Here is a 24,713-nt window from a genome sequence, read left to right as displayed (position 1 = left end):
AAGAGAATCTATTTGGTGATTCCTACTGATGAGGCCCTGGGTGTCCCTACCAGAGGCGGGCAGTCAGGAAGCTGCCCTGCGCCTGTGTTAGCATCAGTTGGCCCCCGACCGGCCTCACTGGTGCAGCAGGACAGCTGTGTGAAGGGCTGTGTCGATGGCCCTGGGTTCTGAGGGACACAGAGCAGGTGTGACTGTAATCAGGGCTGGCCCATGAGACCCAGTCTGTCCTGGAGTCCCACTCCTGCACAAAGTCTCGCCCAGGGAAGAGCCGTCTGCATGGAGAGGGCCTCCAGTGTCTTTACCTCCTTCGTCGTTCCTGTGGGACAGTTTGGGGGGACCTGCACTGTTAAAGCAGTGGCTCTTGCTTGGTCACGCAGCTGTCACCCGCAGGTTCCATTCCTGTGGGGCCTTTTCAGCACCGCTCACTTAGGAGGGGAAGGCAGGCCTGAGCCTAGAGCCTGAGAGGGAGCATGAAGGCCCTGCCTCCCTCCCGGCTCTGATACTTTCAGGGCACTGAGGAGCTTCGGCCCCCAAACCGTGTGGTCCTACCTCAGGAAACACCCCGACCGACCTCGCGCTCATGGTGCGTGACTCCACCGTCTGGTAGGTTTCCCGTCGATCATCCACGCCTCATTCAGATGCCAGCAACTCACTCCATGTGGACTGAGATGGAATACTGTGCCTCAAACAAGGATTTCATGAAGTTTGACTTAATATTCATATGGAATCTTTGCAAAAAAAAACCCAGGTACCAATAAAAATAAAAGATGGAAATATCGTGAATGATTGTATCTTCAGCTACTGCTGCCCATTTAGAGATGTGCATGCTATAAAACAAGGCAAAGAAAGCAAACCTAAACATTCTTTTCAGGTCTTCATGTGTGTGTGGATGGTGGACCTCGGTGGACTAGAAGCCAGCTGAGCCTCAGAGCACAGCCAGGTGGACAAGGCAGCTCACGGGAACCTCCAGAACACGGTGAATCGCAGCCATGCTGCCCCAGCTGGTGGGGCACCGCAGCTCTTCCTGGGTGTCACATGCTGCAGGAAACAGCACTGACCTGGACACTATGACACAGCAAGGCACAGCAAGCCGAGCCACCTCGATCCCCCAAGCCTCAGTCTCCCATCTGGCTGCCTCACCAGCCTCCCGCAGAGGGTGACAGGAGATGATATGGTGGTCACCTGATCCACTGTGCACCGCTGGGCTGTTGTCTGGAGGAGTCCAGAGACTGAGCTGTATTTGTGACCACAGTTTGGAGAAAACAAAAAGCGCTTTTGAGCTGCATTGAGGGCGATAGGATTGAGGTAGCTGGGAAGGTCTGGAAAGCAGGGGTAGGCCCCGCACAGCGGCTCAGGCCTGGTCCAGAGTGGCTCTGCACCTTCTTACATTCTGTTTAGACTGTTCACAAATGACACAGATGATCTGAGAGAGTCAGAGTTCAGCAAGGTTTATTTAAAGAAAAGAAAAGAGAGAGAGAGAGAGAGAGAGAGAGAGAGAGAGAGAGAGAGAGATATACCTCCTGTCCATAGTGGTCCCCAAACTTACTCCCTGAGGTTAGCAATTTTCAACTTTTAGACATTTAATTGCTTATTCATTTAGCAACTCTATTTCTGAGTGACCTCTTCTGGTTTCTCAATGCCTTCCTATCTCCCTGGCAGGAGAGGAGACTGCAGCCAACCCACCCTCTCACCCACACACTCACGGCCACTCGCAGGCCTGTCTGTGCAGGCACAGTCACTGATCGCGCATGGTCCCCCCAGGCCAGCCTAACCAGGCACCACGGTCAACCTCTACAGAACTGCGAGAAGCCCCATTCTGATCACAGCCCGTGCAGGGAGCAGTTCCAACCCAAATACTGCCAAGTCCTACCTCCTTCCCCTGCCTTTACACCTGGGCCTACAAAACATTAAAATAGACAGCTACAGATTATTTTTATAATACTAACAGCCGACTAGAATTAACCAGGAAGAAGGCCCGCGCCTCTCTGTTGGATGGCAGAACTGCCGGTCATGGTGATGCTCACACTGAGTGCCCAGCCACTCAGTGCTCAGAGAGGAGACCTGGTGGGAGCCAGAGGGAGTGGAGCTGTGCCAGCTCCTCTTCCAGCCAGGAGGGCGCACCTCCTCTCAGGGACCCCCGCTCGGGCCTGGGGGACTGCTCTGCTTTGCTGGGGCAGGAGCTGCTAGGACGGAGTACCTGCTGTCCCTGGCTGCCAGGCTGCGCTTCCTTTCCCCTCACCAGAGCTCGCTCTTCACCGTGGCCGGGGTCCACAGCTCTCACTGTGCCTGTCATTCTCTGTGACATCTCCACACGGGAGAGTACACATAAAACAAAATGAGGGCACAGCTGCTCACGGTAGGACCTGCGCTTGCACATGAGGGATCATCACCGCATCAGATGTTCTTTCCAAGGTCACGATGCACAAGATGCTTAATGAAATTTGCTATAGCCTGAGTCAGTAAGACAAGAATGAGCCGAACTTGGCTTGTCAGCCTGGAGCAGCATATCACGCCTTCAGGGATGGTACATATCTTTGTCCAGATAATCATACGTCTGGCTCTACAAATAACGAGTGTCTGCTCTTCTCGCGGAGCAAATTACAAGACGGCTTTGGGGGCTGGGTATGGTTTGGATGCGGAGGTAACTGGCAGCGGTCTCATTCTTTGCTGGTTTTGATGATATACCATTTAGTTTAATAGCAGAGCAGCACAGATTTCAAATTTAACCTTGGTGTGGCTCTCATCACTACACCATAGAGAGAAGTCACGACCAGGGGTCCTGACGGACAAGGTCCTGGCAGGATAGCTGGGCGTCTGCAGTTGGTGCGGCAGGCTGCGGAGGGTGGAGGAGGCGGCGGCCCGGGTCTGCAGCTAGTTCCAGAGAGGTGCGCATGCGCATCCATTATTTTCAAGGCCACGGAGGCAGGGTGCGCATGCGCAGTAGTTGTTTGGCCGGCCACAGAAGCGGGGAGCCCTCTACTCTCTTAGAACCAGCTGAAGCTCCCAGTCCTCATGTCCCCTGTCGGAGACTGTAGAGGAGCTCGAGGACAGACGGGCCCCACTGACCACCGTGTCTGAGGCACCCACCGGGGTACGAGAGGTCAGGCGCTGTGGACACCAGCGGGGCAGCGGGTCTCTGTCTCCGTGTCCACACTGGAAGGGGGGGATTTCTTCTTGCAGTGCTCGGACCGCACCCAGGGGCCTCCAACCCTGAGCGACACCCCAGCCCTTTTGTGTTTTGTTTGGAGACAGTCCGAGTCACCCAGGTGCCCCCACACACTGGGACTGCGGGCGGGACTCCCTCACCGGCCCCGGAGTGAGCCCGCGGGGCCAGAGGCCGCTCCGCAGCCGCCCGACCGGCTGCCCAGAACGGTGCCTCGAGCTTCCTTGTTCAGTAGGTCGATTGGTTGACATTTTGGGATGTAAATTTCCAAGTTGGTATTCTAAAACATGATTTTTAATGACTTTGAAATCATGCTCCAATTCACTTCACCACTCTTCATTTGATGGCCACGAAGTGCTTCCTTTTAATTATATGAAGATAACATTTTTATATCTTAATAGTGCTACTTCTTTTGCGCATCTAATTTTATTTAATAAAACAGAATTTACAGATAATAATAATTATTACAGAATAATTGCAGTAAGACTTCTTAAATCCTGAACTAAATAAAATGTATCTGAAGTTATAGATTTAAATTCAATGTTGGCTTTTGGCTTTACATAGGTAATTTTATTCTGAAGAGATATATACTCATTTACCAAGAGGTTTTTAAACTAAAGAAGTGACACAAAATTTAGTCAAAACTCTTTGGAATTGACATGTGACATCGATTATCAAGTATTCCTGATACGCAGCAATTTTCAGCACACAGAGGATACTTATTTATGTGTAATGTGTCTACTTTGTGTACTGTTGGTTTAAGCAAGCTGGTGTTTTGATTGGAGTTTTTATGTTTATTTATAAAAAAAAGATTTGTCTATCATTCTCTTTAACAACATAATCTTTGTGAGTTTCTGATTCCAGAAGATTGGCTAGGTTCACTGAGAATGTTTATTTAAACCCTTCCTATGCCTGGAATAGTTTATTTGCATGCATTTAAAATGTTCCTTGCAAGTTTAAAGAAGCTAGCGATGAACCTCTGGGGAACTGTGGGTCTGAATAGCTGAGCACTGAAAGGTCCCTGCGAGGTGGTTGTCCTGAGCCAAGTGCCACCCCAGGGCCCTCAGCTCACTGCCTGTGGAGCTGCGCGGCTGTCCCTTCCTGACCTGAGCCTCTGTTCTGCGACCAGAGGCCAGTCTCCACCTCACCATGGCACACAGGGCATTCCCACCCTGGGTACTCTGTCACTGCACCCACCACCCAGGGACCGCGATGGTGCCACCCAGGGGTACAAGAGCAGAAGGAAAGTGTCATCTCCTGGGCTGCCTGCCATTGTGAGTCCTCCCCTGTGAGCCCAGATTGAGGGGCGTGAATCAGACGCAGCCCTCCTCCGCCCGCAGGCCTGGCTTCCCCCTCACCCACGGAGACCTCAGGCTGACTCCAGGGCGCTGGGCACCTCTCCTCCTTCTGCCCGGCCTCTTCTGCGGTGGCTCTCAGCCTCATGGAGATGTTGCGGGGTCATAAAGAAGGGACCGTTGAGGGGCAGTGGCTCTCCCACCCTCAGTGGACGACCTGGCCTGAGACACACAGGCCCACGTGGGCACCTGTGGCTGCCAGGGAGCTGGGAGGCACCACAGGGTTTTGACGTTTACCCCAGGACCGGCAGCTTCCTCAGCAGAGTGGACAGAGAAGGACGGTGCTGTTCCCTGGGCAGCTGATGGCCTGCGTCCAGAGCTGCGAGGGGTGGGTCGCTGTGGGAAGCTGGGTCTCGGGACGCCTGGTCCATCTGCACTCCCCAGTGGGGTCGATGCCTCCTCTGCTGGGCACGGAGTCTGGTGCGGGGCGGCGTCGAGTGGCAGCAGCCTGCCCTGGCGTCCACCTGGCTGCTCTCAGGAGGGCTCCCTCGGCACCCACACACCCAGCCAGCTCCCAGCTGCTGTGCTTGAGTTTCCTAGAGAAAGGAAAAGCAGGGAAGGCTGCAGGATGTGGCTGCTCAACAGCTCGTCCCAGTCCCCCGCTACCCGACACCCTGAGATGCTTTCAAAGTACAAAGAGGTCACTGATGACAGCCAGGACCTCAGCTGCTCCGAAACCGATGACAGCCAAGACAGTAGCAGGTTTCCCTTGCTGGATGGGGTAGTCTCCCTCTAGAAATCTCTGCTGATTGGAAATTGATAAAAGAACCCCCAGGGCCAGGAGGTGACTCAATGCCACCTGTTTGTGCCCCTTGCAGAGGGTGGCTGCAGTGACCCAGGGCTTGGAGGGAACACCCAGAAGGGCGGGGGTCAGCCAAGGTCCTGCCATCCAGGATCAGAGCACACAAGAGTGCCAGACCACACATGCACATGTACACATGTGTACACACACATGCACAGGTGCACACATGCATGTACACACACATAGACACATGCACACGTGTACACTCACAAACACATCTATACACAAACTTATGCACACATACACACATGTACACTCTCAGATATGCTCACATGTAAACACACAATACACACATCCACACACATCCACACATACTCCCACACACATGCATACATATGTATGATGCCAACACACATAAACCCACACAAGCCCACCCACAGACATACACGACATACATATAGCATACCCCCACACAGCACACATACATTCTCACACATACACATGTACACACACACATACACTCTCACACACGCAGGCTGAGTGTTTCGTACACGGACACGTTTCCCCCGACAGCAGTGGAATCAGGAGGGTGGTGACCCCCTGGCTGAGCCATGCAGACACTTCTAAGTGAGGATTCTAACTTTCATGGTGAGATATTTGGGGAAAGAGAGATAAATACAGAAAATTAATTATGGATTTTTAAAAGTCTTCATATGTCATAATTAAACAAGGCACCCTTGGGGGCTGAGGCACAGGCCACATTGGTGTAGAGGAGCCCAGTGTCCACCTGCCCAGGCCCACCTGGGTGGCTTCAGCTCCACAGGGCCAGAGACCCCTGAGGGCCGGCTGCTTTCTCCTGCAGATGGGCAGAGCCCTTAGAGCACCTGTGGACTCTGTCCAGACCTGGCTCTGGGTGGGCCTGCCTCTCTGCAGTTATCCCAGGGTGTACCTGGTCCATCCAGCCATATGGACTCACTCTTGACCTGACCATAACCACACCCCTCTTTCTGACCCAGATCGGGAGAGCCAACTGCTCTTGCTGCAGCGCAGCCCCATGCACCTGTCCGTGAGCCCCTGCGGGGGTGCCCCATGCACCTGTCCGTGAGCACCCTGTGGGGGTGCCCCATGCACCTAGTCCCCTGTGGGGTGCCCTGTGCGTTCAGCTCTGTCCCCTGCTCCTCTTCTCGGCAGCCCTGGACTGCAGAGAGCGGCCTCTTGTCCCTGGGGCTGGTGAGCCACTCCAGACCTGCCAACAGCCTACTCTACCAAGGTCCCCGAGGCTGAAGTCTTGGAAGCACTGTGTGTGCCGCGGGGCACTGGACGGACACCTAGGAGGCCAGGCGGAAGGTCAGGTGTGCAGGACCTCGGGAGGTTTTAATGGCTGTCGCTTTCGGGCTTGGCTTAGGCCGTGTCACTTTCTGTCCTCTCTCTGAGTAAAATCACGCTCCACACACCTCCGTGACCTCGTTCTTCAGTGACTTCACCCAGAGCCGATGCTCAGGTCTGTGAGTGTGGTCACGGGTGACAACACCATGTGTCCCCTGAGGTATGCCCGCGTTACCCTGTTTCCACCTGAAGCACGACTTTCATTGGTGTGTGTGTGTGTGTGTGTGCACGTGTGTGTGTTTATGTGGAAATAACTGTGAAGCGGCGCCCAGGGCACTGGAATCCCAAGCTTGCCTCTGAGGTCAGCCTGGAAGGCGAGGCTGATGGCCCTGAGCACCTGGGCCAGAGCAGCCCTGGAAGGGAGAAGGGCGCTCCCCACCAGAGGGGCTGGGAGAGTCCAGGAGGCACAGCGGGCCTGGGTCCGCCCCGCCCACCTGCTGACTGCACATGAATCCTTCAAGCAACCGCTCAACTCCCTGGGCAGCTCTTCATGGTGACCTTTCAGCCTGTGGGCTAGAGCTGAACAGAGCACCGGCTCTCAGGTCCTTCCTCTAAATGGAACATCAGAAGGTTCCCGCTACCTGTCGCCTTCGGCAGACCACCGCGTGACAGGCCCAGCGAACACCCGAGCTCCAGGGGCAGCACTTACCCAGCCCCCGATTCCTTTGTGATTTTATGATGAACTATTTTTAACATCAGAAGGAGTTTGCTCTGCGTTTCAGTAGAGGAATATTGCATACTGCAGCGTGGGTGTCGTCACTTTGCACTTCATAAGTGATTTTTACATTTTACACTTTTTCAGTAAAACATACGGCACTTTTATGTAAATGTTTTCTTTCTTTGAGATGAAAAGTGGAAACTGCCCTCTTTCCAGTGCTTGCCATGTGCTGGCCTGGCACCACGATCACCCTGACAGATAGGTTAGCAGGTCAGAACCACTTCAGGCACACCCACGAGAGACGGCTCTAAAGAAGGCGTGCTCTGCCGTGTGTCTGGAAGGAGCCCGAGGCCCTCTTTGCTGGCTGCACGTGCAGAACAGGGTGGGGCAAGGTCTAACTCAGGCAGGAGCGGATCTCAGGCTCCTCTGTCACCTCAGTGGAAGATGGTCCAGTGCACAGATCTACCAGGCACCTTGGAGGGGCACGTCACTAAATGCAGGGGCCGTCACAGCTGCGGCAGGGAGCCTTGCTGGCTGGCCCAGCCCACCCTGCACTTCCACACCTGCCTCCCAGGTCACCTGGACCGGAACAGGGGGTTGCACTTAGTGGCCACTGTCCTTAACATGCATGCTATTATATCTCTTATGGCACATCCCCAGGCACCGGCCCACCTTGGCTGGGGAGAAGGTGCGCAGCCACAGCACTCGGCTCCGTTTCCTGCTGGTGTCCTTTCTTTCCCCCGAGCCTGTGAGTCGCACACTGTGCACCGTGGGTCACCACAACCTCTGTACCTGGGCATTGTTTGGGTCACTTGCTTTAACAATTGGCCCAAGTTACACCTTGGCTTTCCTTTCTGGTTGTGTGGGTTGTTGCAGTTTTAACCCAAGGAGACACCTTTACATGGCAGGAGTCCCCAAATTTCCTAGCTAGTGATTGAAGGGGTGGCTGTTTGGAGGTGACCTGTGAGGGCAGACTCGACCAGAGGACACTGCCCGTGGGAGCTCTTCGCTCTGGGCACCCAGAGAAAAGATGCTTAAAATAAACAAACAAACTCGCTTTCTTTCCATTCCGATATCTCAACGAGCGTCTATAATCCCCCCACATCTGCAAACACAGCCAAGTGGCGCATACACAATCAAGTGGCCTTCGCGGTGACACCAACTCCTCTGACAGCCAGTGTGGGCGATGTTCAGCGCTTCCCACTCATTTTCTCTAATTGGAGAGAAATTTACATATAATCACAGTTGCAGCATGGAACAGGAGAGAGCTATTTTAGCCATTTAATATTCCACTTTAAAAGCTATGGATTACAGCTTTAAAACATGGATAGCTCTTTAATTCAAAATTCCCATGATTGTACCCAGATATGCAGAATATGGTGGAATCAAGTTGTGGGAGATCTTCAAAATGTCTGTCTCCTGTTGCAATTCCATGTCATTTGACCTCTGTCTTTTCTTGCTGAACCAACATTCTTCTCTCAAGATGGACTTGGAATTTATTATTAAACTTTGAGGTGGATGTTGTAACCTTTTAGAGTGTCTGTTTAATTAAGATTGTTAAAATGAGATAATGTGCATATTAAATAGCTCTTCCCCAGGATCTTGGCCTTCGGCGTAGGTGAGCTGACCCAGCACAGTGGTACTGGAGCCCGCGGCTGCTCTGGAAGACTGACCTGAGACGCAGCTTGGGCTCTGTGACCCGTCTGCTTTCTGAATGGCTCTGAGATCCTGGGGTTCCCTGCAGCCCAGAGGCCAGGCTCATCATCAGGATTCTGGTCCTGGCATCTCCCTGGCATTTTGTGGACGACTATCTCCTGGAGGGAGGCCGTGGCATGCTCGAGGGCAGACGGCAGGTCTGGTGTGACCCTGCGCTGGGGCTGCGTGTGCCCAGGTTTGGTGAGTGTCCCCATCTGTGGGAAACTCCTGAGAATAGCGGTTCTTTGACTTTCGCCTGCTGTCGCCTCTTCCAGGTGCTCGTGGTTGGGGCAGCAGAGGTCTTGGAGACCCTGCCTGTGCCGCACCAGGCACCTCTCCCCGGGGCGGACTGCAGAGGACTGCAACACAGCGGGAGCCCCAGGGCTTCTCCACACGATCAACCAAAGAGCTACAGGGACCTGAGATCAGGGTTACAATCTGCCCTCCTGTGAGCAGCCTGGAGCTAGAGCCGCACCCCACATGGACAGCAGTGCTGCTGGGCAGAGACCCCGGGCCGGTGCCAGTGCTGGAGCTGCACACTGTCCTGAGAGCTCTGCCCACCGAGAGGCCATCACGACCTGCTCCAAACACCATGACCCTTCCAGGCTGTGGTAGGCACCAGATCTGAAGGCCACGAACAGGGTCCCCACGGCAATTCTGTGCGGGCTTACGACCATCGTGCCAAGCTTTGTGAGAATTAGGAGAACTACAGATTTAGGTTTGTGCCTGTATGAAGAATGGGATGGATATTTCAAATCATAAATGCTGACCAATTTCACTTTTGGCAGGGAAAGTGTGTCTATATTTTTAAACTGTAGATTGTTGAGCAAATTTTTGAGTGTGCGTATTAGACCCCACAATTTCCCCTGCACATGTATGCTCTCCTCTTCACATCCCCCGAGTTCCTTGCTTCTTCATGAACAATGTGTTTTCCTTCAAAGAGAGAAAGCCCTCGGCCGCTGACGGGAATCTGTTGGAGGCATTGGTAACCCCCGCCTGCCCCCCAGCACAGTGTGGCCACCTCCTGCAGGCTGGGAGGAGTCCAGAGCCGTCCCTGATGCAGCCCCAACACTGGGTTCAGAAGTCCTGTGGTCACCTATGGCCACGTGTCTGCTTGCTCTTCACACAAGCAAACGAAAAGCTCAGATGGGACGTGAACAGTGTAGACTGGTCGTGTGGCCCCTCACTCACCTGACCAACCCCCTTTGTTAGGGACATGAATGTCATAAGTGGCAAGTTGTAAAGAGCCTTAACAAGACACAACCTGCCTAAGGCCAATTTCCCCTTCCCCTGAGGTCTCCGACCTGGTTAGAGCGAGAAGCAGCTGGGTTGGGAGAGACGCTTCCTGCAGGAGACCCCGCACCGCTGGGGGGTTGGTCTGTGACCCCCAGTGCGGGTGGGGTGCAGCATGCCCTCGGCGGAGTCTGCTGGGCTCAGGGTCACCAGCAGGCTTTGCCCTGACAGAGTTCATGAAGCCACAGCCAGAGCTCCCGGAGGGGAGCTCGAGTTGCCCCCCTTGGAGCCCAGCCAGGGCACCTCTAGGTGCTGAGCTCTGCAGAAGGTGGCTTAGCTGCTTGAAGGACACAATTTGCTTCTCACACACATGCAAATTAAGCCACCAAATAAACCACGCACACCAGGTATAGGGTCTTGATTTAACATCTGAGCAGCATCTTGTAAGTTTCGCTGTCCTGTACTTCCTCTTACCCCCATTAGTGACCTACCCATGGTACCATGACCCTAAGCCCATCCCAGGAGGACACAACCCCATGGCTCTGGAAAGACCTACGGTGCTCGACCTAAGCCAATCCCACGCTCTTCCCACCTGCCTAGCTCTGACGCCAGCACCCGAGCCTGTCCCATAGCCCCACAGCTACAGCTGCAAACCCGACCCCACCAAAGCTGAGCATGCGAACACCTCGGGCCTCTCTCCTCTCTAGAGAGAGATGGCCTTTATGTGTCAGCTCTGACCAGCTCTCGTGTGGATCTCTGCTGGTGTCCGTCCTTCATTCCCGCTCGCCGTCTCCTTTCCTTCACCTGCTATGACGGTGGTGAAGGAAATCGCCTCCCAGGTCCCTTCTAACCATGTGTTCTTTATTGTCACCCTAAATCACACCATCATCATGACACAGTGAAAAAGGAGACCAACGTTCCTCCCCCAGGCGTGACTGTCGGTGCCTGTGGGGTCCCACCACATGCACCCCTGGGAGGCTCGAGGTCAAGGCCCTTTGACTCCAGCTCTGGTGCGAGTCACTCTGAAGCTGCCCAGACCAGAACAGAAGCGACCTGTTGGAAAGCTGAATTTGTCACGGAAGCAGCTCAACCTGATTCCAAATCCTGAGGCGAGTTTTCACTTTATAGAAATTGTGTATCTGTGAATTTATAAATCTCTAAATTCAAGTACTTCAACAGGGACATCAATGGCCACACTGGATGGGGACAGGCAGTCCTGGGAGAGATGGCCAAGCCCGCCCTCAGGGCCCGTTGCCCACCAGCGCTGTTACCAGCGGAGGACCTGGAGAGCACTCTGCAGAAAGGAGCCACTGCGGTGCCCTCTGTGCCTCATGGGGAGCTTCGGGTCTGAGGTGTTCCAGGGGAAGAAGGGAGAGAGGCAGGATCAAGAGGCTCAGGGCATGAAATGTGCCTGGAGTCGTGGTCAGGCCGTGGCTTCCCTGGGGCGGGGCTGCTCATTATCCTCCCACGGGCTTTGCCCCTCCGGCTTCCAGATGCACCTTGGCTCTCTGTGTGAAGACGTGCAGTGCACAGACTGTCTCCATCGAGAATGGTTCGCGTTCTCGGTGCTCCGCCTTTCTTCTGGGGATGCTAGGGACGCAGGCCCCTGCAGCCACACATCCTGGAGATGGATGCAGGGCTCTGGGAGAAGCGCCATGCCTGTGCTCATCTGTTTATTCTAGAAAGCATGGCACGTCCGCAGGAGGCCAGGCAACCCTGGTTGCCATCACCCCGGCACCGCTTTCCCCAGGTTCTCTGTGGCCGACTCTGGCAATAATACTCCTTTTCGGTCAGGCGTTCTGGTACTACTTCCTGAGAGGTCAGACGTTTTCTAGGCCTTTGAAGTTCATGTCTCCTCTACGTGTGGCCTGGTGTAAGCCCATTCCACTTGGAAATTCCAAGCAAATTGTCCGTCGTGCCAGAGAGATAACTGGAAACTCATCTTCAAATGACTTCAAAGGAGAATGAAAACCAGTGCACGGACGTGGGAAAGCGGCAGTACTTCTTACATTTAGAGATCACCTTTGAAATGAAGAAGTAGAGCCTTTACTCGGGAGCAGCTTCATACCACTGTGGCTGTGGAGTCTCGGTCAGCTGCCCCTTCCCCTCCTGTAACTTGGTTATCACAGACACGATGCAGGTTTTGTTGACACAGTGTAGCCCGGGGAGGTCACCGGTGCTCTTCACAAGGCCCTTGCTCATCTGAAGTCACGCAGGGTTATATCCCGATTCCTGACCAAACACGGATTGCCAGGTGCTGGCCGAGTTTCTGCACAAGGGGAGAGATTTTGGAAAGGGAGGCCAATCGCTGTCTGAAACTTGTACCCCTGCATGTGTTTTGGACGATGGACTATTGCTTCCCCTGAACAATGACACAAAAGACATAGAGAGGTAAAGATAGTCGCTATTAACAGCCTCTGAGCGTTAACTCGACACCGTCTGACTACAGTAACAGGTGGAGATTAGAATCCACCTTTGGTACCAATCCCATTCTCTTGCAGTTTACCCCGGGACTCAGAGCTCAGGAAAGGGGGAGAGGCTGGGCTGGGTCAGCAGGTTTGAGGAGGACGAGGTGCATCATGACCCAGCCGCAGTTGCTGAGGGCCTGGGTGGTGGGCTTCAGGCCCCGGGGACGGTCTTTCCTGTGCCTCCTGGCCTCTGTGCCTCCTGGCCTCAGCACATCTGGAGCGGAGTAGCCTTCTGCTCTGCACTGTCAGCGCCTGAGCAGGGAGCAGCTAAGTAGAGGGGAGGTTTGTTGGCTGAAAAGTGTCATAAATCAGCAGAACCCTCCAGGGCAACGCCAAGCAGCTCTGTGGCAGCAACTGTGAAAATCAGGGCCTAATAGGCCTGGGGCACTGCAGCTGTGACAGCCCACTCTGTGCCCAGCATGTGCTTGGACACTCCTATCTGCCCTGAGGCCAGCGGGCAGAGGAACTGGGTGACTGTGAAGCTCCTGTTCCTGATGACAGAGTGACAAGGTCCTTTGTCTCTGACCCAGGAGACTCGTGTTTCTGAGGTTTACTTTCTAAAAACATTTCAAAAACTAGTGATGATAAAACAGATGTGACCTTCACATCAGATCCACGTCGTCGTGGGACCTGGCTGTGACTCTTGCTGCCTGTGTGACCCAGGTGAAGCTCTCTGACCTCGGTGAGTCGGAGCTCCCTCTCGATAACGGGGAAATGCTGCCGTACCTTTCTGGTGATAAGGATTTGGGACAATCCGGTGAAGAACTTGGCCTGGCCTCTGGCACAGGGTGTGCTCAGCCACTACCTGCAATTGATGAGTTTCATTTGAAATTTCTGATCTTTGTACATGATAGAGACTCCAGGTGCCAAGCGTCTGAGTCACATTACACCACTGTGACAAACGCCTCGAAGGCCACCTCAGGGCAGGACTTGGCTGACTTGTCCTGGTCCCCAGCACTCCTGGGGAACATCCGTGTCCCTCGGATTCTGCTTCTTGGATTGCACGTCTCCAGGCTCCTGTGCCTGGGCCCTGTTGTTCCCTTGTCTCACTCAGGTCCTGGAAACCAAGGGGCATCTCAGGGACATGTGCCCTTCTGTCACCAGGCTTCCTTCCCTCAAGGGTGACACAGGAGGTCAGAGCCCTCACCATCCACTCACCTCCCGAGGTCCCACCTCTGAGCCTTGCTGCCCTGGGGACCAAGCCTCAACACTCAAGCCTTGGGGACATTCCAGGTCCAAACCATGACAACAGGCTGAGAACCCCCCCGGCCCCCGGCCCACATGCACAGGCAGGCCACAGTGGTCCTCGGTGGGACTCCTGACAACAGTGTGTGCTGTCCAGCGGGAGATGCTTGTTTTCCCTGGGACCAATCTGAGGGATCCTGGATCAGCCAGAAAGGAACAGTGAAAGGGCGATGGCCGTGCCAAGAGGACAGCTGACCTGCCTGACCACCTCTGCTGCCTTCCGTTGTGACCTCCTTCAGGAGGCTGGACTTCCTCTGCTTCTCCTCGGGTTGGAAAGGTCTTCCCTGACCGTTACAGCACTGACGCTGGGACGCATGGCTCTCTGGCTTCTGGGTGACATTGAGGAGTGGAAGGCCGTTTGCAAACAGAATGACATTCATCTTGGAGCCATTAAAGTAATCCATTTTTAATGACTAGGACCTCTGTGTCCAAATTCCAAACTCTTCTCCCAAGCTGATGGGGACAGCAAGGGCCAGCTTCAGGGCCGTCGAAGACAGGCTACGACGAAGTCCTCATTTTAAAAAACAGAACGTGTTTCCCCTTGCAAAGACGGCGACAGCGGTGTTCAAATACCCTGGCAGAGTCCCTGCTGCGGGTTTTGAAAAGGAGATGTGTAACACCATGGAGAAGGAAGCATCCCAGAACTTGATGTGTCACTGACCCGTGGGCTCCAGGGATTCGCCTATAGTGGTTCTAGATCTTTAGAGATGTGTGATTTCAAGGTGTAGCCAGAGTATTTCTGGTTTTGAGTCTTTCTCCTTGAGTTTCTCTGCAGCGGTGAGCTCCTCCATTCTGTCTGGGCGGGCCCCGTGTTGGACTTTTTCCCCCTCACCAGGGCTCCAGGGGTGAGAGGAGGAGTTGGCCTCAGAGTTTCCCTGTAAGGGCTGCTAACATTTAGTTTTCATTTATTTTTTTAAACTTTTTAGTTGTTGATGGACACAACCCCTTTATTTTAAGTATTTATTTTTATGCAGTGCTGAGGCTCGAACCCAGGGCCTCCTGTGTGCAAGGCAAGCACTCCACCCCTGGGCCACACCCTAGCCCCTGCTCTCAGCCGGCCAAGGGCTCACAGGTAAAGCTCAGGTGCCTCCTGTGGAGTCCCCCAGGCAGGTGTTTTCAGATTAGAGAGTGGAGGCCCGGGGAGGTCGAGCCAGTGTCCAGCCCACTGTGTTTGGACAGGGCGGCTGCCTGATCTCACTTTGGGGGAGCGCGGCTTACAGACGCCCTGCTGTCACTCAGGGTCCCCAGGGCTCAGGATGGTGGTGTGGGCTGAAGTCTTCCTTCCTCAGGGCATCGGAGTCCTCTGCCCCTCGGGTTCAGGAGCCGGATGGACTTGCCACCCACGCCGTTGGCCACTGTTGCTTCAGCTTTTCAGAGAGCAGCTTGGTGGCTGAGGACTCAGGTGTGGCTCTAAAGTCGCAGCCACCTTGGTTCAGACTGAAGATTTCTCTGTCTCAACAGCCTCACCCTTAATCCCACCCCCTTGTCTTCCAGCCTCACGGAGATCTACAGCCAGCACCGGGCCACGCACAGAGGTACCTGCCAGGAAAGCTAGGGCCTAAGTGTCAAAGTGATGTGGCCTTAAGACAGGAAGCCAGTCACAGCAAAGGCACAGCCAGGCACACTCGCGCCCTAGGGCAGGGCACACCTCCGGGAGCAGCAGGGAGCCGCGTGAACCCAGCTCTCTCCTGTTTCCCAAGTTCCGAAGTCTACAGCCACAGCTGTGCCCAGGAGATACGGATCCCCATGCCTGGAGGTGCTCTTCTGACTGTCCCGTACGGTTCCACCAGCATTTCTGGGAGAAGCATGATCCGCCTGTTTTACGATACTACAGCTAATTGTGCACAGGCTACTTAATCAAAACCAGCATTTTAATGAGACCAGGATAGGCAGGCAGGGAGATGCAGTTATGGAACAATGTGGGAGCTGTTTTTGGAAGCAGCGTTGAAAATGACTATCCATTTGTATAGCTCTGGAAGCCAAATAGTAATTATGGTGGCAGTGTTCCGATGCCCGTGTTGTCCAAAGCTGAACCCAAAGTCAGGGAAAGTGAATTATCCCTCATTAGCCTGTTTGATTTGGCCCTTTAAATGGTCAACATTGCTAAATTGCCCTTTGGGTGGGAAGAAATTAGATTCCATCACAATCTCCTAAGATCTCTTTTCCTGGTTGGATGTGTCTGAATTCGTGAGGCTCGGAATACCAAGCTAAAGGAAGATAATTACGAACGTAATTGTTAGGCTTTTAGACCGTCAGCAGAACACACAAATGGATCACTCCCGCAGGAACTTGTGGGCACGAAGAGCACTGGACACTCCAGGAGCTATGGAAGGCGGCTCGGGCGTTGAGAGCCGAGTTCTTACTCCTGACTCCAATTAAGGACGCTGCCGTCCCAGCCATCGTGGGAGACCCTCAGAGGTGGGGCAGGCCACTGGGGTGACAGCCTGCACGGAGCAGGTGTGATGTGGAGAACATGGAGTCAGCAAGGCTGGGAGCTTGGTAAGGGGACAAGCCAGTCCTCCCTGGACCGACCTCTACTCTAACGGGAGTCATCCACCCAGCCCCACGCGTCCAGGGAGCAGCTGCTGCTGTCCTGTGTGCAGGTCTCCGCCTTCTCCAAGTGGCCACTCGGCTCTCTGCCACGGGTGATGCCTCCCCTTGGTTTTGGAGTTCCAGTGGGGCTCCCACGGGACACATCCTGTGTCCCCACTCGGCCAGTCCTGCTGCGGCATCACTGTGGACACACAGTAGCCAGGCTGAGCATAAGGCCCCACCTGGGAGGGACCCTGACCAAAACAAACCAGGGACCCAGACAGGCAATGGTGCGAGGGCTGGTGGGCAGCTCAGGGAGCAGGCAGCAGGGAACTAGAGAGGCCCTCGGGGCCCAGAGACCGGGGGCCACTCCTTGGTTCAGCAGACTCCTCTGTGGTGTAAGTCGTTCAAGTGTGCTACTGTCACAATCAGCTGAGCAAGTCACTAATTACCAGAGCAAGGTCAGTGTTAGATTCACGTTCTCTGGAGCTGAAGGTGGAAGGTTTGTTTTGAGCCTGATGATCTTTTGTAGGTGGCTGAGTGATCACAGGACTTGTAGAACCTTCTGTCACCACAGAGGTGTCCTGCAGAGAAATGCCACCGACAGGAAGAGCCACAGCCGGGGGACAGCCGTGCCTGCTGGCTGTCAGAGCCGCGTGCAGGTGAACAGCTGTGCTGTGCAGCGTGTGAGCGTGTCTGAGCTGTGCAGTTTAGACGGCTTCAGAGAGGCTCCTTCAGGCCAGGACACGCCCACCCTGCAGCGCACAGGACACTGGTTTCAGCAGAGGCCCAGGCCACAGCTCTCGCCAGCACTGGGTTTCCACGTCTGTCACACCGTTTTGTCCCCCCAGCCACCCTCCGAGGTCGTCATGACTGTCCTCATTTTGAGGACGAGTAGTCTTGCTAAGGGTCAGGAGCTGGTGGTTCCTACACCACTGCACGTGGCACCAGTGACTGCTGACCTCCGGGCTGCTCCGCTTCAGCTGATGGAGTTATAGACATGGTGCAGCTAATGGGAAAGATAAAGGGGATTTCACGGCAAAGCTGTGCCATACACATTATGAATTAATCCAGTCTCTGGGTAGAATGGGAAGAACCCAAGAATCTTCTTAAAGGGAAAAGTATTGATTTTAGGCACACAAATGTTTTCAGGTGATCAAAATTATCATGTACAAATATAAATATATCTAAAATAATTTAGGACAAATGTTAGTATGATTAATTTACAAAAAACTCATACAAACCTGTGAAAATGTAAACGATTCAACAGAGAAATTACTTGAAAAAATAAATAGCTCAAAAAGAAGGGCACTAAACGTCTATAAAATGAATTTACTAAGATGCATATTAGATTAATGAGAACCCAGTGTTTTCCCAAGATGGAGAGCACTTCAAATGACCGCCCTCCACATTGATCCCGAGGAGGGCAGAGGCTGGCACCACTCTGTGCTGTGGAGGCAACGTGATCTAACAGCTGATGCCACGGGAGAGGCTCCTACCTTGTGAGAAGCAGCAGGATGTGGAACTGTAACCAGGGAGGGGTCCTTCTGAAGGCCCTCGGGGCCATGCTGTGTGACCCTCAACAACACCAGAGCAGAGAAACGGAGAGGTCAGCTGGGAGACAGGTCAGCTCACAGTCAACAAGACCCTACTCTTGTAGGCTCTTCTGGGTGCCCAGGAATGTGGAGGACAGTATTAGCACTGGATGAGCAGACCCCCGCCAGGCCAGGTGACCCAGGACCTTCTGGTCCCCAGCTCCCAGAGTTCGCCCTGACTTCGAGGCCAGAGTGCCATCCCCCCAGCCCCCCAGCTGTCACAGACACGAGGCCTTCTGGTTTTCTGGTTTGGATTTGCTTGTTTTCCTTGTTGTCAACCCCTAGGGTCTGGTCACCCCAGAGAGAGAGAGAGAGTTTCTGTGGCTTTAGAGTGGACAGCTTGCTATTAGGGTCTGAAGTGTGTGTCTGGGAACCTAACCAGGGCCACAGCATGTGACTGACTGGAGACAGGGCTCCTAGGGAGGTGACTGAGTGAAAGCCAGGCCAAGAGGGTGGCCTAGATTTAATCCGAGGGGCGTCCCTCCCTGAGGAAGACATTTGGACACGGAGGCGCCAGGGAGGCCCCAGAAAGCAGCCGACCTGGGGAGGGGAGGGAGTCCCCTGGACTGGAGAGAGCGGCCTGGTTGGCAAGCCCCAGCCGCAGCCCTGGCCAGCAGGCGGTGGACTCCTACAGGCCCATCTGCTTCCCGGTGCTGGCCCCCAACCAGGGATGGTAGGCACTTTCTTCTACTCTTCATTACGGGCATATTTACCTATAATTAAAATACATGCTTGTTACATCTATATAAAAAGTTACTTTGAAACAAAAATAGTCCCCAAGTTTCAAAAGGTTAATTTCAGCTGAAATTTTCTAAGTGAAAAATGGCTTTATCAAACCAGACTGTCATTCAAATCTCTACCTATCTATCTATCTAACAAAATAAGAACAAAAAAGGAAATTAGAGCATCTGTATTCTTGGTTTAATTGACAATATTGTGCACGTTTAGCGGTATCTGTATGTTCGACTCTTTATAAGACAACAAAAGAGCTGTGGTTTGGGCACACAGTTTGTGGCCTCGTGGCTCATGTCTCGGGTGGCCCCTCTTTTGAATCTGGTGACAAGGCCAAGGTGCTCTGCACCTTTCCGCAGACAGGCCTTGCACACCATGTGTAAGTCGGGAACCAGAGGTCGGGAGACTGGTGAGGAGGGTGAGCGGAGTTCAAGTGTGGAGGAGTGGGAGGAACCCGGGTCCTCAGAGAAGCCACATGCAGGGCGGAGAGGAGGTGCAGGCTGGGATGCAGCAGGAGCTCCCCACCTGGAGCAGCAAGTCAAGGTGGAGCGACCCAGCACAGGAAGGGACGGTCAACCAGGCCGCAGCCCCACCTGCCTCCCCTCTCCCGAGCCAGTCACCTCCCCTGGATTGTCATTGGAGTGACTCCCCAGTTTCCTTGGGTCACTCCCGCTCCAGGACGCCTTCCTGACTCCATGCTAGCAGGCCTGCAGCACGAGCAGTCTCCTCTCCTGGACACTCGTCCCCACAGCTTCTCGTTTCACACATGTGACTCGGCTATGTCTCCCACGCCCCCCCCCACGGGCACCGGCACTCGCCCCGAATAGTCCTCACAGCTCAGCAGATGCTCATCCACACGTGGAGAAGAACCACGTGAGTCTCATTTCACCCACACAGGAGACAGCAGAAAAGCCACCCTTTGTTTTACTTATTTTGAATCTTACTGAAATTCATAAAGCAGAATATCTTTCCGTGATCATTGGGCTGATCCGTGGCAGAGGTGGAATTCAGGCCAGGTCACTGCTGATCCAGACACTCTTACCCGGTCTAGGGTCCTGCTCCAGGAGGTGTGAGGCTCGTCTCCTGCCGAAGAGTCACCCTGGAGAGGAAGGTGACTCCAAGGGCAGGACTGGACTCGTCAGTTACCTTTCAGGTTCAGTCTCATTGATTCTTAATTTGTAAAAATGTCAGTGTATCACAGTCACCGTAACAGCGTACCAGCGGGTTAGTTTTGACAGGTTCATAAATGCTTGTGACATAGTTTCCTCTGTTTCAATCCCAGTGAGGCCAACATAAATCAAACGCAAGGGGAGGAAATGACTTCTGGGTGACTTTAGTCAGGTGTTCAGTTAAGGCCTACACTGAGTTTCAGAGACCAGATTATTAACCCATTCTTTTTCCTTGCTTATGTACAAGACAGTTTCTATTTTCAAACATTTTATTTAGGCTAGAAAGAAATGAAAAGATAATGCTAACAAATCCCACATCATCAATTTGTTCATCCATATCTGTATCATCTTTCTATAAATAAAACAGGAATTTTCAGGAAGAAGAATTAGAAGAAAGTAAAAACCTTTCGATAATGAGCTCCAGAGGAAAGCAATCTTTGTCAGAGCTAGAAAATTGAAGTTGTTCAAATTCCAAGAACTGAAAAAGAATGTAGATTATTTGCAGATTGGTGTATTGCTTCCAGAAGGAGAGAGGTGTGACGCTGAAGACGGCCGGACTGGCCACTGGGGTCCCGCGGCCCCTCCCCAGGCAGAGAGCGTGCCTGCACGGGCTCTGCTCCCTGGCATCTGCCATCTCTCTCCACCTCACCCACAACTGGATTATTTTACCTACGTCAAGTTCAGCTCAAATTTATGTGGAAAGGCTTGCCATGGATACACGGCACACGTGTGACATTGTAAAGGTTTCATTTGGTTTTCCCAGGGAAACATTCAAATTTGAAAAGGAACTTAAGAGACATTTATCCAAAACCACTGCACATGATCACAGGCCCGTCCTGCCCCTTTCTCCTCTACAATTACAACGCTCAGGGTGACTTCTTACATTATATAAAAGCATATGGGAGGATAACTTATTAACAAATTTGAGTAAAGGGAGATGATTTCTGGATGTTTTTACCAAACCCACTGTAGATTATCCTGCTCTTTGCATTCCCTGATAACCTCACAGAGCTATAATTAATGAAGCCATGTGGTATGCATAACAAGAGCAAAAGTGTAGAGTGTTGGCTTGCTTCATCCCAGGCACAATTTTAAGCACTTTACATGAATTCCAGCAAAATAAGTCTTTCTTATTCCTGTTCTACAGATGAGCAAGCTGAGGCAAAGTTAGGAGTGGTATGTGATGCTTGCAATTAGCCAGCACTCACCCTGAGAGTCTGACCCCTGCTCTCTGTCTCCAAGGCCGAGCCCCACGCCACCCATGTACTACTAGGATGTCAAATACGCTGATTTTGCATTATCATCATCTAAAGGCGACCTCTTGTTGTCCAAGATGAGGGATAAAGAGACATCACTCTCACCTCAAACTGCACTACATAAATCCTCCCATCATGTTAACTTATTTTTTTATGCAGCCAATACTTTTGATAAATATTTATTCTAAAGGAATTGTATATCATTCTGATTTTTAAAATTTTTTTGCCAAACTACATTAATTAGAAAATTTTCAAAAAAATTCCGGAGCAACATGGGAGATACCTTTAACTTTTGAGTTGTGTTTTCCAGGGGAGGGTGTGGAGTTGCTGGAGCGTGTTCCTTTGGGGAACAGCCCTCTTCTGAGGCTGCGTCCTCCCTCCTCTGGGAATCCTCTGCCTCCTTAGCGCAGATGTGCTTTCATACCTGCTTATCCCTGGGTGCTGTATTCTGGTTCTAGAGCAGGCCTTACTCCATCTTTGCTCTCCAACCTTCCTGGGCTGCGGGGTCTGGAGGAATTGTGCACAGGGAGGAGCGGAGGGTCTCCGTGGGGTGACCTGCCCACAGCTAGTGCTGCCTTTGGGCAGGAGGCCTGGGGGATGGCTGTGGCCCCCTGGCCCTTGACTTTATGGCTGAAGGAAGGAGACACAGACTTCTAGAAATGCTGGCCTAGGCTCCCAGCCTCTCCCTGGGGCTGCTGACATGGGGACTCCACCAGTCCCTGTCCTGGGCCATCTTCCACTTGCCATCCCTCTATTTTCCTCCACCACAGTCCCCTATTACCAAGGCCAACCCACATCTTCTCTCTCTGGCCTTCATCTTGGGAATCATGTCTTCAGTTTCCAAATGCCACATTTCTGGATGAGACTTCAAATAAAGGACCTTTAAATTATGTTTTCTCCCTGAGGCCACAGCATGGCTGTGTCCCGTGGGGTGGTCAGACAATCCAGTCGGGGTTCAGCTGATCATTATGTGAACTGCCCGGGACACTGGATGTTTGTACTCCCCGGGGCTCTGCTCCGCACAGAGGCAAGTGGGCAGGGACAGGCCCTCCCCAGCCTGCAGCTCTGGCCCCGCCTCAGGTCAGCAGCACTGCTCCTACCACCGGCGCTGTGACGCCCACAGGTGCTGCCCTGACCTGGCTGCCCATCCGTGGGGCCTGGGAGACGGAGAACATGCGTCCTGAGTCCTGTCTAGGAAGGAGAGGTGCCCAGAGCTTCTACTCCTGCATCTGCAAGCCTCTGAGCTGGAGGAACTGTCAGCACTGAGACGCTCACCCATGCTCCCCACCAGGTCGCGTGTCCCCAGGGGACACCCCTTCAGGCCCCAGGCTGCTTTCACCCGTCTTCTTGAAGCTGTAAGGGAAGTCTTCCCATCCTCCCTGTTCTGTGCCCACGCCCTCAGCTGAGCTGGTGGAGACCCTGCACCACAGTCTGCGGAGGGCGCCCCGTCAGGGGCACCGGGCGGCACAAGGTGCACACGGTGAGGGGCCCCACCGGGCCTGGAGGAGGCTCCGCTCCCGCTGGGCGATTCCTGGGCCTGGCTTTGCAGCTGAGGGGTCTCCTGGTTCTCCTCCAGACTGTCCCTTCTGGTGGCCTTTCCCCCCAGCTCTCTCAAGCACAGTGGTCTTTCCTCGCAGAGCCCTGTCCTGCCTGTGGTGTGGCGCTAGCTGGACCAAGGTTCTGAGAGGGAGGGTGGGCGTGAGTGTCAGGGAGCCCGAGGCCCAAGGGACCCAGACAGGCGGTCCACCAGCCCTCCGCACGGGCTTCATGGAGCTGAGAAAGCAGAGCCACGCACCTTTGCCCACACATCTCCTGTCCTCAGGTAGGGGACCCGGTAGGACAGTCCTCTGGCGACACCCCTGACTGGAGAAATGGCCGCTGGACGTCGGATTTCCTGGAAGAATGTCCTTGGTGGCTGAGGGTGGCTTGGGGTCTCTGTCTGCGTGGGAAAGCGTGTGGCTGGTTGCGGTAGCGGGGACCAGCCTGCCAAGGACCTTCAGTGACCCAGGAACCTCAGTCTGCGTGGGCTCGGCTCGGGCCTGGCCGCGCAGGGTCCCGGTCAGCCAGGGTCTCAGCCCCTGCCCACCCAGCGGCCCTCTGCAGGAGGCTCAGGGCCTCCCTCCCCCGTCAGCACACGTTGTTTTCCTGGAGGAAAGAGGTGGACGCACATTTTGAGAAAAAGCATGGCGTCTGCTCTTGGCTTTGTCGGGGACTCCACCTCCCCTGGCTGAGGCCCAAAGGTCGTTGGACCCCGGGCACAAGGAGCTGGGAGCAAAGAGGAGTCAGACCAGCCTCAGCTAGGAGGCCCTGGGTGGGCTGGGGTGGTGCATGTGTGAGGGTCGTGGGGTGGGGTTATGGGGGTTGTGTGTATGTGGGGGATTGTGTGTCCATGGGTATGTGGGTGGTTGTGTGTACTTGGGGGTTGGGTGGGGAATTGTGTGTACATGGGGGTGTGTGTCTGTGGGGATTGTGTGTGGGGGGTTTGTGTGTATGTGGGGGTGTGTCCGTGGGGGCGAGGTGGGGGTTGTGTGTACTTGGGGGGTGGGTGTGGAATTGTGTGTACATGTGGGTGTGTGTCTGTGGGGATTGTGTGTACACAGGGGGAGTGTGTACATGGGGTTTGTGTATATGTGCAGGGGTTGTGTGTACATGGGGGGTGGGAGTTTAATCCAAGCATCACCCTATGCCCCCCGGTGTCCTGGGAGGTCAGACCACAGTTGGGGCATCTCTGCCCCTCACTCCTGAGCTCAAATGGGGAGGAGACAGACAGAGGTGTGGGGCAGCTGTCCCCAGGAGCAGCACCTGGGTCACGGAAGTTGGGACTCAACTGGACTGCTCTCCTTGTGTCTCGCATGGAAACGGGGACCTCCCCTGCCCACAGCAGATGCTCTGACGGGGCTTTCCCTCTTTCCACACATCGGTTAGATCTGCACCATTATGTCAACCACACTGCCCTTCATGTCAACTTTGAAACTTAAAAGTGTCATTACTTGACTCTGATCTAGTAACTCTGTGTCAGAAACTGCAGATGTATACCCCATTTAACCCTCCACCCTCACAAAAACGCGGCTGTCATCACGAGTTTACCAAGAAGAAGAGGCACAGGGAGCTGCAGCAGCTGTCAGACACCCTCCCAGGCCACTCAGCACAGACCTCGCATGGTGTCCCTGAATCCACTCTTACCGCTCCTCAGATCCTATGTCCCTGGATCCCCCTCCTCCCACACCTCAGGTGCTATGTCCCTGGATCCCATTCCTCCCTCTCCTCAGCTCCTATGTCCCTGGATCCCACTCCTCACTCTCCTCAGCTACTATGTCCCTGGATCCCACTCCTCCCTCTCCTCAGCTCCTATGTCCCTGGATACACTCCTCCCTCTCCTCAGCTACTATGTCCCTGGACCCACTCCTCCCTCTCCTCAGCTCCTATGTCCCTGGATCCACTCCTCCCTCTCCTCAGCTACTATGTCCCTAGATCCACTCCTCCC

At 53.9% G+C, this 24,713-nt stretch overlaps 1 long non-coding RNA gene across 2 annotated transcripts; it reads left to right on the top strand.

The window, feature by feature from the left end:
- The first annotated feature begins 2,966 nt into the window (after nucleotides 1-2,966).
- LOC308654500 lies at nucleotides 2,967-9,750 on the top strand. Of its 2 annotated transcripts, none has more exons than XR_014023279.1 (3): nucleotides 2,967-3,091; nucleotides 4,293-4,437; nucleotides 6,452-9,750. It is a non-coding gene; the product is annotated as an uncharacterized lncRNA (long non-coding RNA). The 2 variants fall into 2 exon arrangements; XR_014023280.1 differs by having other exon boundaries at nucleotides 3,728-4,437.
- Nucleotides 9,751-24,713: the final 14,963 nt, after the last annotated feature.

This window comes from Spermophilus citellus (genome assembly GCF_964194105.1).
Source record: "Spermophilus citellus genome assembly, chromosome: 8".
NCBI classification, from domain to species: Eukaryota; Metazoa; Chordata; class Mammalia; order Rodentia; family Sciuridae; genus Spermophilus; species Spermophilus citellus.
The sequence above is the reverse complement of the archived record's forward strand: the minus strand, read 5'-3'. Positions and strand labels throughout refer to the sequence as shown.